Source organism: Bos taurus, chromosome 10 (assembly GCF_002263795.3).
Source record: "Bos taurus isolate L1 Dominette 01449 registration number 42190680 breed Hereford chromosome 10, ARS-UCD2.0, whole genome shotgun sequence".
Lineage (NCBI taxonomy): Eukaryota > Metazoa > Chordata > Mammalia > Artiodactyla > Bovidae > Bos > Bos taurus.
Genome location: NC_037337.1, coordinates 94,293,696 through 94,308,698, shown reverse-complemented (window position 1 = coordinate 94,308,698; position 15,003 = coordinate 94,293,696). Strand labels below are relative to the sequence as shown.

Below are 15,003 nucleotides of genomic sequence, written 5' to 3'. Positions count from 1 at the left end.
ACAGAAGTTCCCTTGCTTCTTAAACCTGCCGCCTAATGATATGAAGCAGTCCGTCTCTTTCTTCACTATCTTCTTGCTCTTTGTGTATGGGAACCAGTTTGTGAAACAACAGATAACTATATGCACATATATAATGATTTAATATGATTAATGTTGATTATTTATATATTATATAATTATTTATATATCCAGGTATCTATATACCTATATCTCTTGATCTATTCCTCTATCTATCTTATTCATCCTATAACATTTAGGGGTTTAAAACTGCTCAGGTCCTTTCTGTCAGCAAAATGATCATGTGAGACACTATAAAACTTCCTGTAGTCTTTGAAAACCTTGTTTCAAATCTTAGGGGTAAAGTGTTTGGTCTTTCACCATAAACTATATTAGCTGCAAGTTGTTTACAGATGCCTTTTATCCGATTAGACCAGTTTTTCTGTATTTCTACTATGTTGATTTTTTTAAATTATAAATAGATTTTGAGTATTTTAAAGTATTTTCCTTTATCTACTGAGATGATCATATAATTTGTCTCCATTACTCAATAATACGTATACACACTACACTAATAATTAGTGATATTGTGAGAAAATTCCACTTGGTTTTTGTGTATTATGTTTTTATTTATTGTTGAATTCAATTACTAAATCACATTAAGGAATTTTATATCTGTATTTATGATGTGATAGAGTACTTCATGCAAAATGCTGGGCTGGATGAAGCACAAGCTGGAATCAAGATTGCTGGGAGACATATCAATAACATCAGATACGCAGGTGACACCACCCTTATGGTAGAAAGCCAAGAGTAACTAACAAACCTCTTAATGAAGGTCAAAGAGGAGAGAGGAAAAGCTGCTTTAAAACTCAGCATTCAAAACTCTAAAATCATGCCATCCCTTCTCTTCACTTCATGGCAAATAGATGGGGAAACAATGGAAACAGTGACAGACTTTATTTTGTTGGGCTCCAAAATCACTGCAGATGGTGACTGCAGCCATGAAATTAAAAGAACTTTGTTCCTTAGAAGAAAAACCATGACAAACAGCGTATTTAAAAGTAGAGATGTTACTTTGTCGACAAAGGCCCATATAATCAAAGCTATAGTTTTTCCAGTAGTCATGTATGGATGCGAGATGTGGACTATAAAGAAAGCTGAGCCCTGAAGAATTGATGCTTTTGAACTGTGGTGTTGGAGAAGACTCTTGAGAGTCCCTTGGGCAGCAAGGATATCCAACTGGTCCATCCTAAAAGAGATCAGTCTTGAATATTCATTGGAAGGACCAATGCTGAAGATGAAATTCTAATACTTTGGCCATCTCATACAAAGAGATGACGCATTGGAAAAGACCCTGATGCTGGGAAAGATTGAAGGCAGGAGGAGAAGGGGACGACAGAGGATGTGATGGTTGGAGGGCATCATCAACTCAATGGACATGAATGTGATCAAGTTCCAGGAGAGGCAAAGGACAAGGAAGCCTGGCGTGCTGCAGTCCATGGGGTCACAAAGAGTCAGACACGACTGAGCAACTGAACAACAACAAATGATATAGCTGGGTCATTCCTTGCAAATGAAGAGATTATTCAGTTCAGTTCAGTTCAGTGCAGTCCAGTCACTCAGTCATGTCCGACTCTTTGCAACCCCATGAATTGCAGCACTTCAGGCCTCCCTGTCCATCACCATCTCCCAGAGTTCACTCAAACTCACATCCATCGAGTCAGTGATGCCATCCAGCCATCTCATCCTCTGTCGTCCCCTTCTTCTCCTGCCCCCAATCCCTCCCAGCATCAGTCTTTTCCAATGAGTCAACTCTTCACATGAGGTGGCCTAAGTACTGGAGTTTCAGCTTCAGCATCATTCCTTCCAAAGAACACCCAGGACTGATCTCCTTTCAGAATGGACTGGTTGGATCTCCTTGCAGTCCAAGGGACTCTCAACAGTCTTCTCCAACACCACAGTTCAAAAGCATCAATTCTTCGGCGCTCAGACTTCTTTACAGTCCAACTCTCACATCCATACATGACCACTGGAAAAACCATAGCCTTGACTAGACGGACCCTTGTTGGCAAAGTAATATCTCTGCTTTTGAATATGCTACCTAGGTTGGTCATAACTTTCCTTCCAAGGAGTAAGTGTCTTTTAATTTTATGGCTTCAGTCACCATCTGCAGTGACTTTGGAGCCCCCAAAAAATAAAGTCTGACACTGTTTCCACATCTATTTCCAATGAAATGATGGGACCAGATGCCATGATCTTCATTTTCTGAATGTTGAGATTAAAGCCAACTTTTTCACTCTCCTCTTTCACTTTCATCAAGAGGCTTTTTAGTTCCTCTTCACTTTCTGCCATAAGGGTGGTGTCATCTGCATATCTGAGGTTACTGATATTTCTCCCAGCAATCTTGATTCCAGTTTGTGCTTCTTCCAGCCCAGCATTTCTCATGATGTACTCTGCATATAAGTTAAATAAGCAGGATGACAATATATAGCCTTGACGTACTCCTTTTCCTATTTGGAACCAGTCTATTGTTCCATGTCCAGTTCTAACTGTTGCTTCCTGACCTGCATACAGGTTTCTCAAGAGGCAGGTCAGGTGGTATGGTATTTCCATGTCTTTCAGAATTTTCCAGTTTTTTGTGATCCACACAGTCAATGGCTTTGGCATAGTCAATAAAGCAGAAATAGAATTGGAAGTGATCAAACAGGAGATGGCAGGAATGAACGTCGACATTCTAGGAATCAGTGAACTAAAATGGACTGGAATAGGTGAATTTAACTCAGATGACCATTATATCTACTACTGCAGACAGGAATCCCTTAGAAGAAATGGAGTAGCCATCATTGTCAACAAAAGCTTCCGAAGAGATTATTAGATTTGGTCAAAAAGTTAAGGGAACTCTCAGCAGATTGCTAGAGTCTCTATTCTGTGTGACTCCCTCCTCTCTGGCAACCTACACTCCTCTTTCCATTTTCTTCTGCATCTCTGAATTTAAACTTCAGTTTCCTCTGCCAGGCAAGATGACTTCTTTCTTTCAGGACTCCATCCTCTCAGTTTAGAAAAGGGATCCCAGGGAGAACCCAGGAGAACATGCAGCTCATCTTTATGTGTTTCCTTTCTCTTAAGAATCACAACCCTGCTCTATCTCTCATCCAGTGTCAATAGTTGGTGCCTGTAATGTGTCCACCTCTGTAAGAATCTTCTATGGGAGGTTAACTCAGGTAATTATCACTGAGTCTTGGCAAAACCAATGATATCTTTTTATTTAATTAACAGGTTTTTTTTTTAATGTAGATCATTTTTAAAACCTTTATTGATTTTGTTATAATATTGCTTCTGTTTTATGTTTTGGTTTTTTGGCCACAAGGCACATGGGATTCTAGCTCCCCCAGTAGCGATCAAATCCAAACTCCCTGCATTGGAAGGTGAAGTCTTATCCACCGGACCACCAGGGAAGTCTCCCAATGATCATTCATAAACATTTAATAACTGATGTGAAAATTCCTCCACTCCTGAAAGTTCATTTTTAAGTGTCTTTTAAAATCCCTAGATTATATCTTTGCTCATTTTTGCTGATTTTACCTATTAGAAGACATTTCTTTCAGCTTACACGTGCTTGTCATTTTATGCATGCCCACATGATATATCTTTACAAAACCCTGACGTTTTTGTTTTTCCCCTGTAGATTTTATATAGGAAGTTTGTGGTAGGTCTATTTTTATGGAATTTTATTATTCTCAATACACAATAAGAATAAAAAGAAAAAAGTAATGTATTTTTATGACTAAAGAACACAGTTTTCATAATTTTATTTGTTAACTAAAAATTCCACTGTAGAGGCTAAGGGACTCTGAGAAGAATCAGTTCCCGGATGTCTTGCACTTGCTGAGGCGGTACCTTGAGCACAATGGCGGAAGGATTGAAAAAAAAAACAAACAAGCAAATAAAAAGTTCCACTGTATACTGTGACATATCAAGTCACCTGAGAAAATGACTTCATTTTCACACCTTCATCTTTACCAAAAAAAAAAAAAAAAAGTCCATGTTAATATTACTCCTCAAATATTTATTTTTGGAGATTTCATATTGCTCAAATGCCAAAACTTGGATTGGAGTTACTAAGGCTCTTTATCTACCCTGTGTATCATATGCTTGGTCAATTGAAACGCAGGAAGCAGAGAAGTAGAGACCTGGATGAGCTGAAACAAAAGAATCTGCATAGTCATACCAGATGAGTAAGTTATTTCATGAGTGATCCTATTTACTTTTTTTTTTTTAATTTTATTTTTTATATCCGTTCTTTTAGAGGCACACACCAGAACTGAGTCATAATTAATTTTTATGGTGTGATTTTTCTGTTGTGGAAATTCCAGCTACATAGACATATATATTAAAGGTGCTAGGTTATTACTATAAAGTTAGAATACAGTAATTCCATCAACAGACTAGTTGAGGAAAACATGAGGCAAGTCTAATGTAAAGATAATGCATATTTTTGCACCCTATGGATTACCTAACCCTTGCTAATTAAGAATATACTTTATTCAGTATGGCAGTGTAATTTATAAGACTATGCTTGCAAAAACAGATGCTAATGTAAAACATTTAGGATATTAAAATTAAATGTTTCATGCCCAGACATAGAAATAGTTACTCAGATGTCAATATTTATGTTATTTGTAGTTGCTGCTGCTACTTCACTTCAGTCGTGTCCAACTCTGTGCGACCCCATAGAAGGCAGCCCACCAGGCTCTCCTGTCCCTGGGATTCTCCAGGCAAGAACACTGGAGCGGGTTGCCATTTCCTTCTCCAATGCATGAAAGTGAAAAGTGAAAGTGAAGTCGCTCAGTCGTGTCCGACTCTTCGTGACCCAATGGACTGCAGCCTACCAGGCTCCTTCACTGTGGGATTTTCCAGGCAAGAGTTAAATGTATGTTTTCCCATATGTTCATAAAGAAAAAATTGTAGGCACAATTTTTTTTTTCCTTTCAGGGTTTAAATACAGCAGGTTGCCACTGAGATAAAACATGATGAAATTGTCATTTAAAAAAAACTTTGTAATTTGATTTTTGCCATTTCCTTATTCAGGGACTCTTTCCAACTCAGGAACTGAATCTTTTGTCACCTGCACTGCAAGCAGGTTCTTTACACCTGAGCCATCATGGAAGCCCCCGTGTATATGTTCAGTTCAGTTCAGTTCAGTCACTCAGTCGTGTCCGACTCTTTGCAACCCCATGAATCACAGCATGCCAGGCCTCCCTGTCCACCATTGTCTCCCGGAGTTTACTCAAACTCACTTCTGTTGAATTGCTGATGCCACCCAACCATCTCATCCTCTGTTGCCTCTTATCCTCGTGCCATCAATCTTTCCCAGCATCAGGGCTTTTTACAACGAAGCGGCTCTTCGTATTAGGTGGCCAAAGTATTGGAGCTTCAGCTTCAGCATCAGTCCTTCCAATGAATATTCAGGGTTGATTTCCTTTAGGACTGACTGGTTTGATTTCCTTGCAGTTCAAGAGACTCTCAAGAGTCTTCTCTAGCACCACAATTGAAAAAAAATCAGTTCTTTGGTGCTCGGCCTTCTTTGTGATCCAACTCTCACTTTCATACATGACTACAGGAAAAATCATAGCTTTGACCATACAGACCTTTATCCATAAAGTGATGTCTCTGCTTATGCTGTCTAGGTTTGTCATAGCTCTTCTTCCAAGGAGCAAGTGTCTTTTAATTTCATGGCTGCATTCACTGTCTGCCGGGATTTTGGAGCCCAAGAAAATGAAATCTTTCACTCTTTCCAATTTTTCTCCATCTATTTGCTATGAAGTGATGGGACCAGATGCCATGATTTTATTTTTTTGGATGTTGTTTCAAGTCAATTTTTTCACACTCTTCTTTCACTCTCATCAAGAGGCTCTTTAGTTCCTTTTTGCTTCCTGCCATTACAGTGGTATGTATCATCTGCATATCTGAGATTGTTGAGGCAATCTTGATTCCAACTTGTGATTCATTCAGCCTGGCATCAGAAGCATGATGTACTCTGTAAATTGCATGAGGTATAATATATTTGCAATAAATAATCACTATTTTTAGTACTTAGTATTACAAAAATTGTTTTTCAAATTTATATTATCATGGACTCCATGAGGCATTATATGCAGATTTCAAAGTACTTAGCAAAATATTCATATAATAAATAGTTATAGTAAAGTAAAATAAATGTGGTGTTTTCTAACTACATAGATAATACAGTGTGAAAGAATTAGATCATCCATCAAATAAATAAAAACACTTACAGCATTTACATAAGTTTTCTAAGCAAAGCAGATATTCTATTAATCTGATTAAATTTACATGACAGTCTCCACGTTTTAACAGAATCATTTTTGTGAACTTTGAACTCAAAACCTTTTAAGCAGTTGACCAATAGCTACTTCTGATGTCTGGAGAATTAGCTCTGGCGAAAGTGTTGTACATTTCATCCTTAACTCATGAAATGGATCTTGATTTAATATTTCTTACTGACAAAAATAAAATTTCCCTGGTGTTTTGAACTCCTGGATATACATGTTAATGAAAGCATGCAAGTAGCAAATATGTGATAGAATCCATTCAAATGCAGTTAATTATGAGAGCACTTCAGTCTTGCTCATCAGAGTGAAGTATTGCCAGTTCCTATGTGTACAGTTAGTTCAGTTCAGTTCAGTCGCTCAGTTGTGTCCAACTCTCTGCGACCCCATGAATTGCAGCACGCCAGGCCCCCCGGTCCATCACCAACTCCTGGAGTTCACTCAGACTCGTCCATCGAGTCAGTGATGCCATCCAGCCCTCTCATCCTCTGTCGTCCCCTTCTCCTCCTGCCCCCATTCCCTCCCAGCATCAGAGTCTTCCAATGAGTCAACTCTTCGCATGAGGTGGCCAAAGTACTGGAGTTTCAGCTTCAGCATCATTCCTTCCAAAGAAATTCCAGGCCTGATCTCCTTTAGAATGGACTGGTTGGATATCCTTGCAGATCAAGGGACTCTCAAGAGTCTTCTCCAACACCACAGTTCAAAAGCATCAATTCTTTGGCGCTCAGCCTTCTTCACAGTCCAACTCTCACATCCATACATGACCACAGGAAAAATCATAGCCTTGACTAATATGACCCATTATAGGCTATTTGAAAATTTGAAGTAATGCATATTTATTTCATATTTTTTGATCACCCAGGGAGATGTTAATAGGCCAAATTTTTTTCCTTACTGTATTGTTAATATATTAAGCAAGATTACTTTGATCTTCATTCCTTTATTCATTCATTTACTTATTGAATTAATTTGTTTAAAAAATATGTATTGTGTACCTATTTAACACCAGCTACACCTTATTTACTGGGAATACAGAAATGGTTGTATTACTCTTCTCATCTACAAAGAACTCATAACCTTACAGCTTTTTATAAAGAATTTTCCTTTTTGGGGAGAGAGAGGGACTCATCTGTTTATTTGATTTTATTTCACGAATCATACCTCATATCATTTAATATTTCCTGACACATTTCCATTCAGATGATACATTTACTCTAAGGAACACAAACCTATGTTTGCATCTCTGACAGCGAAGGAGAGACTGACTAATGGAATTGATGCTTGGCTTGAATAATGTAGGATGTTGTGACAATGACAGTAGCAACGAATCTTAAATAATGGGCCCTACCTGATGCAATTTAAAAACATGCACACTATTGTCTTAGTTGCAAATATGTTAGATTTCATTTCTGCTTCTGCGATGCCACTGAGTGTAATTCATCTTAATGACAGTTGACAAGAGAAACTAATTTCTCTTAGAAGCACTTCCCAATTACCTTCCTTTTTTTTTCCCCCTAAACACTAAGCAGTTTGAGGCACTTGGGAACAAACATTTCCCTCCGTCTTTTCTCTATGTAGAGGAAAGAAATTGGGTGATATGGCATGCATTAATGCTACTGCTCTCTCTAACTTGCAGAAATTAACTTTAAATAGTGAGTGGCCAGGGTATATGTGATTTGAACAAACTTTGGGGTAGATATGATATACATTGCTAATGGAAATGATTTAGGAGAAGCAAATTTGTATTGTATCAACTTCCTTTTTATTTAAAGCAAATATTGAGAAAGGAAGGAAAAAGGAAGGGAAGAGAGAGAGGAAAAAAGGGAAAGTGGAGTGGGGAAAATATCAGAAAATATTTCTTCTTTTCTACCCTGAATGTAAAACCTCAGAACAAAGTAGGAGAATCTTCCTTGCTCGTGTATATATTCATGAAAGCTGTCCAAAATTTTTAAACAATAAAACAGCATCCAGTTTTAGAAAGATTTGAAATATGAGTATATGGATCCTTTTCTTAAATGATAGTCATATAATGATAGTTACCCATGATGATAAAATGTGCTTCATCTCAACTGTCATAGCTTGAAATTTAAATATTGAGAATATGAATGTTCCCAGGAAATTAGCAGGATCAAATATTACTCAACAGACTACATATATCATTTCAATATCATGTCATTTCATATATCCATCCCAATTTATATTCCTTTTTTTTGACAAAGTTGTAATTAATTTTGTAACTCGTCTATAGAAGTTGGATGAACTTCTCTTTAAGTCACAATGATTTAACTTTAAGGATGAGATTGATGATGTTTTAATGGAGAAAAAAGAATAATGAAAGACTTTAAAAGAAAATGACTTGTTTTGGTAATGAGACATGATACTACTTTAATGAAGATTAAGAAAGTTAAAGTCCATGTGAGGAAAAAAACATTCCCAGAACATTTACTAGCACTGACAATCATAGCAAAAGATGAAGGAAAGAAATTGTGCTACTGTAATAATTTATACAAACTATAAAGAACACCTACAGTTGATCTGAGACAGAATACAGAAGTAAATATTAAGACAGGTGAGGTTTACACCAAAGGAGAGGCTAAAACAATGAAAACATTTAGTATACCTATTGAAGTATGTTCCATAAACTTTGATCCTCTCACTCATAACAAGGATATAGCAGGTGATAAGACTTTGAGCTTGAGAGAGGATTTTAAAAATTTATCAGGAATGAGCTGTACTGTAAATCTCTTTGTCCTGCTCCACCAAAGGGTAGGGAGTTTTGTGGCTACCTCCAAATTCCAAAACCAGTTAGAAGAACTTCCAATGAATTATTCAGAGACATTTTTTTGTGGACTGGGATTATCTTCTATTCAAAAAGGAGTGCAACATTGAAGTTGATTCCCCTTTAACAAAATTAAGAGGGTTCAATGAGAACATTTAATAGTTACTGTGGGGGACTATTAAACCCTGGTGGTCCAGTGGTTAAGAATCCACCTTGCAATGAAGAGGACATGGGTTTGATCCCTGGTCAGGAAACTAAGATCTCACATGCTGGAGAACAACTAAGCCCACATGCTCCAGAGCTTGTGAGCTGCAATTACCAAAGCCAGCATGCCACGACTAGAAAATTCATGTACTGCAGCGAAAGATCCCACATGCTGCAACTAAGACACAAAACAGCCAAGTAAATAAATAATTTTTTTTTAATGTGTATTCCTAAAGGTTGGGGAATGAAAAAACTGAGGTCTGACTGACACCTGGAAGACCTAAGGCCAAGAGATTCCTAACTAGCTGTTTTGAACATGGAATAGCTCATTAGAAAAGACCCTGAGGCTGAAAGATCAAAGGAAAAGGAGAAGGGGGCAGAAGAGGGTGAGATGGTTAGATCCCATCACCAACTCAATGTACATGAGTTTGAGCAAACTCCAGGAGATAGTGGAAGACAGAGGAACCTGGCATGCTACAAGCCATGGCGTTGCAAAGAGTCAGACACGACTTAGCGACTGAACAACAACCATAGCAAAGGGAGAGCTTGTTTGGGCTGTGTTAGAAGACATTCTCCAAGAGTTTGGCAGTATTGTCCAGCCAGTTGTGGGCCAAGAATGAGCGAGAACTTCCATGGGTGATCTTAGGTCTTATCTAAAACCCAGTCTAGAAGGACAAATAGATGGCAATGAGAAAAAAAAAAAAAAATAGAGGGGACAATCCTTAGTGATGAGGACAGATGAAGGGACAGCAGAAATAGAGGCAGTTACTCCTGTCAGGAGGACTGCACACAAATGATTCCTCAAAATGGATTAGAAAGGTTGGCCAAGAGCCGTAAAGGTGAGTCAGCCTTGAATACCTGCCAAATTTAGAGAGCACTAGTTAATCCAGTGTCCACAGAGAAGTTTTCTTTATCTATTACTTCGGCTCTTGTTATTTTTCTAGATGCTGCTGGTAAGGAATAGGACGGCCAAAAAGGGGAAAAGGAATGGGAAATTAGAAAGATTGGAAGGAAGGAAGCTAGGGGATGTGTGGGAAGGAAGCTATTGCTTTCTTTGCCAAATTTTAAGATTTTTCCAGATTTAGGTGGGACAATGAACAAGCCTCCCTTATGACATGAATTTGAGCAAGCTCCAGGAGCTGGTGATGGACAGGAAAGCCTGGTGTACTGCAGTCCATGGGGTCATAAAGAGTCGGGCACGACTGAGTGACTGAACTGAATTTTAAATCACATCTTGACCTTAATGATTTCATGGGGATGGATGTTTTTGTTACTTGATGGAGATTGTGTTTTAAGACTTATGGCAACCAACTATTAGTTTTGCTGCAATGGCTTCCCAGATTTTCATCTAAGAGAAAGGAAAGAATTTGCTCTTTGCAATCTTTTTTTATGTAAGACATATATATATATATATGTATATCTCTTTCAAAGTCCAGCTGTGTGAATCTACTCCATTGTAAAATGATGACATAGTATTCCATTGCATAAATGTACCATACTTCATCTAATCCCTTCTGATGAGATAAAGAATCTGCCTGCAATGCAAGAGACACAGGAGACTCAGGTTCGATCCCTGGGTCGAGAAGACCCCCTGGAGGAGGATATGGCTACCCACTCCAGTATTCTTGCCTGGAAAATTATATGGATAGAGGAGCCTGGCAGTTTACAGTCCACGAGATGGCAAAGAATCAGACACAACTGAGCACTCATGCACTCAAGTGAATGAATGAAGTATTATTGTTTCCATTTTTGGGGGAAAAAATAAGTGTGATATTAAAAAAAAAAAAAAAAAAAACCTGCTTCATGATTATATTGTCTGTGCTGGCTTATTCAATGTATTGCACTGCTAGTTTATATATTACTATGATAGATGACAGTGATATTTAGTCATTCTAAATCTGTGCCTTGCTCATGAATCTTTCCTGCTCTTCATGTTCATGTTGTTAAGTCACAGCTAAATCTTCTGCTTTGTACATTGTAGACTGGCCTTTGTTGGTTTTGATGTACTTTGTAATTAGCTATTACTTAGTTTCTGAAATAGGGAAATTCTTTCATACTCTAAAAGCCCAACTCTAGCCGTACTTGAAAACACAGTTATTTTTTTAAGCATGTTATTATTATTATTTTGGACCCTTAAGAAAATCTATTTTTCTACTACCTCCTATCTTCTTGTATGAATGTGAGAGTTGGACGGTGAAGAAAGCTGAGTGCCGAAGAACTAACGCTTTTGAACTGTGGTGTTGGAGAAGATTCTTGAGAATCCCTTAGACTGCAAGGAGATCCAACCAGTCCATCCTAAAGGAGACCAGTCCTGGGTGTTCACTGGAAGGACTGATGCTGAAGCTGAAACTCCAATATTTTGGCCACCTCATGTGAAGAGTTGACTCATTGAAAAGACCCTAATGCTGGGAAGGATCGGGGGCAGGAGGAGAAGGGGACGACAGAGGATGAGATGGTTGGATGGCATCACTGACTCGATGGACATGGGCTTGGGTAGACTCTGGGATTTGGTTATGGACAGGGAGGCCTGGCATGCTGCGATTCATGGGGTCTCAAAGAGTCAGACACAACTGAGTGACTGAACTGGACTGAACATATCTTCTTGGGGCTTCCCAGGTGGCTCAGTGGTTAAGAATCCATCTGCCAAGGCAGGAGATGCAAGTTCAATCCCTGGGTCGGGAAGATCCCCTGGAGGAGGAAATGGCAATCCACTCCAGTATTCTTGCCTGGAAAAATCTCATGGACAACGGAAGCTGGAGGGCTACAGGCCATAGGGTCACAAACAGTCGAATACGACTGAGCAACTGAGCATGCCACGCACACCTGTCTTCTTGACCAGTAGTGGAAATGGTGCTTTTCTTCCTATTATTAAAAAAAAAAAAAAACTTCTCTTTAAACTATTTTTTTTTCTCTTATGATAGTCTAATGAGAAATATATGTAACAGCAAAAATCAAGTACACTATCAAATAACTGAAACTTCAAGTTTACCAAAGAGATATTTGAAAAAGCTTTACATAATCCAATCTGTAAATTCAGGCAGTATGTATACTGGGTGTTATCAATAATTTGTGAGATCACTGCTAATGATTTCTAATTATTTTAAGAAGAAAACGATCTGATAAGCTTTCTAGAAATCTAATTCAGAGTAAGTAGAGCAATGGACTTTTCTGAACAAGAAATGTACTTAATAAGCTAATGTAACCAATAATGAAAGGTCAAAAAGAAATACACCACCAATTTTAGATTCCTAGTGCTTGCAATTAGAGCCTATCACTGATTGAGGGACAGAATTTTTTCCTAAAGAATTAAAAAACCATATCTTTTGCAAAATACACAATTGCTGTAAACCACTGTGTGTCTTCTGGATATATTAATCTTTAGTATAAGTGTATTAAGTATCTCTAAGCTATTCTGTTCTAAATTTCTTCTAGAACAAGAATTTCTGGTAAAGATGAAATAAATATGTGGATTGCTAAGTTATCTCCGTGGACTTTTCAGGTAAAGGTCGAAAGGAAAGTATATATTATTTGTCTGCCCTCGGAAGATGCCCTGGGGCTTCCCCGGTGCCTCAGTGGTAAAGAATCTGCCTGCCAATGCAGGAGAGGCAAGAGATGCCAGTTCAATCCCTGGGTTGGAAAGATCCTTTAGAGAAGAAAATGACAATTCACTCCAGTATTCTTGCCTGGGAAACCCTGTGGACAGAGGAACTTCATAGATTACAGTCCATGGGGTCACAAAAGAGTCAGACACAATTTAGCGACTAAACAACAACAGATGATGATCTAGGAAATTGAATTATTTTAGCCCAGTTTTAAATCAAGAGAGACTATGGTAAGGGTGGCTCCCACTACATGACATACATTTCCCTAAGTGCTTGCTAGGTCAAGGAACAGTAACCAGTTAAATGTGGCCCTGATAGCTCAGTTGGTAAAGAATCCACCTGCAAGGCAGGAGACCACCGTTTGATTCCTGGGTCAGGAAGATCCCCTGGAGAAGGGATACACTACCCACTCCAGTATCCTTGGGCTTCCCTTTTGGCTCAGCTGGTAAAGAATCACTCTGCAATGTGGGAGACCTGGGTTCAATCCCTGGGCTGGGAAGATCCCCTGGAGAAGTGAAAGGCTACCCACTCCAGTATTCTGGCCTAAGAATTTCATGGACTGTATGGTCCGTGGGGTCACAAAGAGTCGGACACAACTGAGCAACTTCACTTTCACTTTCAGAAATTGATTGGAGCTTCCCTGGTGGCTCAGACGGTAAAGCATCTGTCTACAATGCAGGAGACCTGGGTTTGATCCCTGGGTCGAGAAGTTCCCTGGAGAAGGAAAAGGCAACCTGCTCGAGTACTCTTGCCTAGAAAATCCCATGGACGGAGGAGGCTGGTGTCCATGGGGTCTCAAAGAGTCGGATACGACTGAGAGACTTCACTTTCACTTTCAGAAACTGATAGGAGCTTCAGAAGCTGCATGTGAAAGATTTTCTTATTTATTGATTTAATTCGTGAAGTTGTTGATTTAATTTTCAGGATGTTCTTACTTTGAATTCTGAATTAAATTGTCCTCCATTCAAAACAAAACTAGGCCCCAAAATATGGAGATATCTTTGGTTTACCCATAATCCATTCAAGAACTGAAACTGAGGGATCAGCAGCTGTTTAATAATGTGGTGCCTTGAATCATACTGGGGAAATGAGAACCAAAGATTTCTAAATGCATCTCACAACCACAGAGCACATATGAGGCACCTAACAAAACTAAGGGCTTCCCAGGTGGCGCGGGGGTAAAGCCAGTGCAGCAGATGCAGGAAATGCTCATTCGATCCTGAGTCAGGAAGAAACCCTGGAGTAGAAAATGGCAGCCCACTCCAGTGTTCTTGCCTGGAGAATCCCATGGACAGAGGAGCCTGGTGGGCTACAGTCCACAGGGTCACAAAGAATCCAATATGACTGAGCATGAACACAGAACACAACCAAACTAAGAAAATAATTAATAGCAGTGAACAAGTCCTTACCAACAGATAAAAAGGGAGAAGAGTAAAGTGACTGAAAGAGCAATTCACTAGTGGTGGGGGGTGGAGGTCCTTCTTAAAAATTCAGTTCTGCTTCTTTGATTGCTCTACTGTGCAGCCTGGGAGCTCTTTCTGTGGAAGTGGGTGGTCTCCTCATGGAGGCTAAGTTTGTCATATTTCCCTCTGTAAATCAATTGTGTTCTTTTTTTTTGTCAGTCCTTGCAACTTTTCCAGGATTTTATGTATTTTTTTTTTAGATCTGGGTCTTATAGTTTCATTTTTGAAGCATACTGCAGTGAGAGCAGCTTTATTTATGAAGTACCCGTGCCAGGCTTAGAGGCCTAGGCAGGAGAACAGGGCACAGCAGCAAAAGCGTTTGGTGGCAGGAAAGGTGCAGAACACCCTACAGGTGGGCAACCAGCACTGCAGTGGGCTAAGTCAGGGAAATAAAGATTTCACTCACTCAAGGAGGCTGGAGGGGCAGAACAGTACCTTAATCCCTGGAAATGTTGCTATTTCCATGTTAAAGGAAAAAAAAAACTGAATCAAAGGAAACCAGGGTATGAGACAAGAACCAAACAAAGCAAGGACTCAGCGATGAACCTGGGCCAGACCATGAGTCCTGTGAAAACTGAGCCAACTTGTTTGTGAGGATACTCGCCAGG

General features: G+C 39.1%; 1 long non-coding RNA gene across 1 annotated transcript; it reads left to right on the top strand.

The window, feature by feature from the left end:
* The first annotated feature begins 2,360 nt into the window (after positions 1–2,360).
* On the top strand, positions 2,361–13,895 carry LOC132346427 (uncharacterized). Its single transcript, XR_009496262.1, has 3 exons — positions 2,361–4,930; positions 12,763–12,829; positions 13,555–13,895. It is a non-coding gene; the product is annotated as an uncharacterized lncRNA (long non-coding RNA).
* The last annotated feature ends 1,108 nt before the right edge of the window (positions 13,896–15,003 follow it).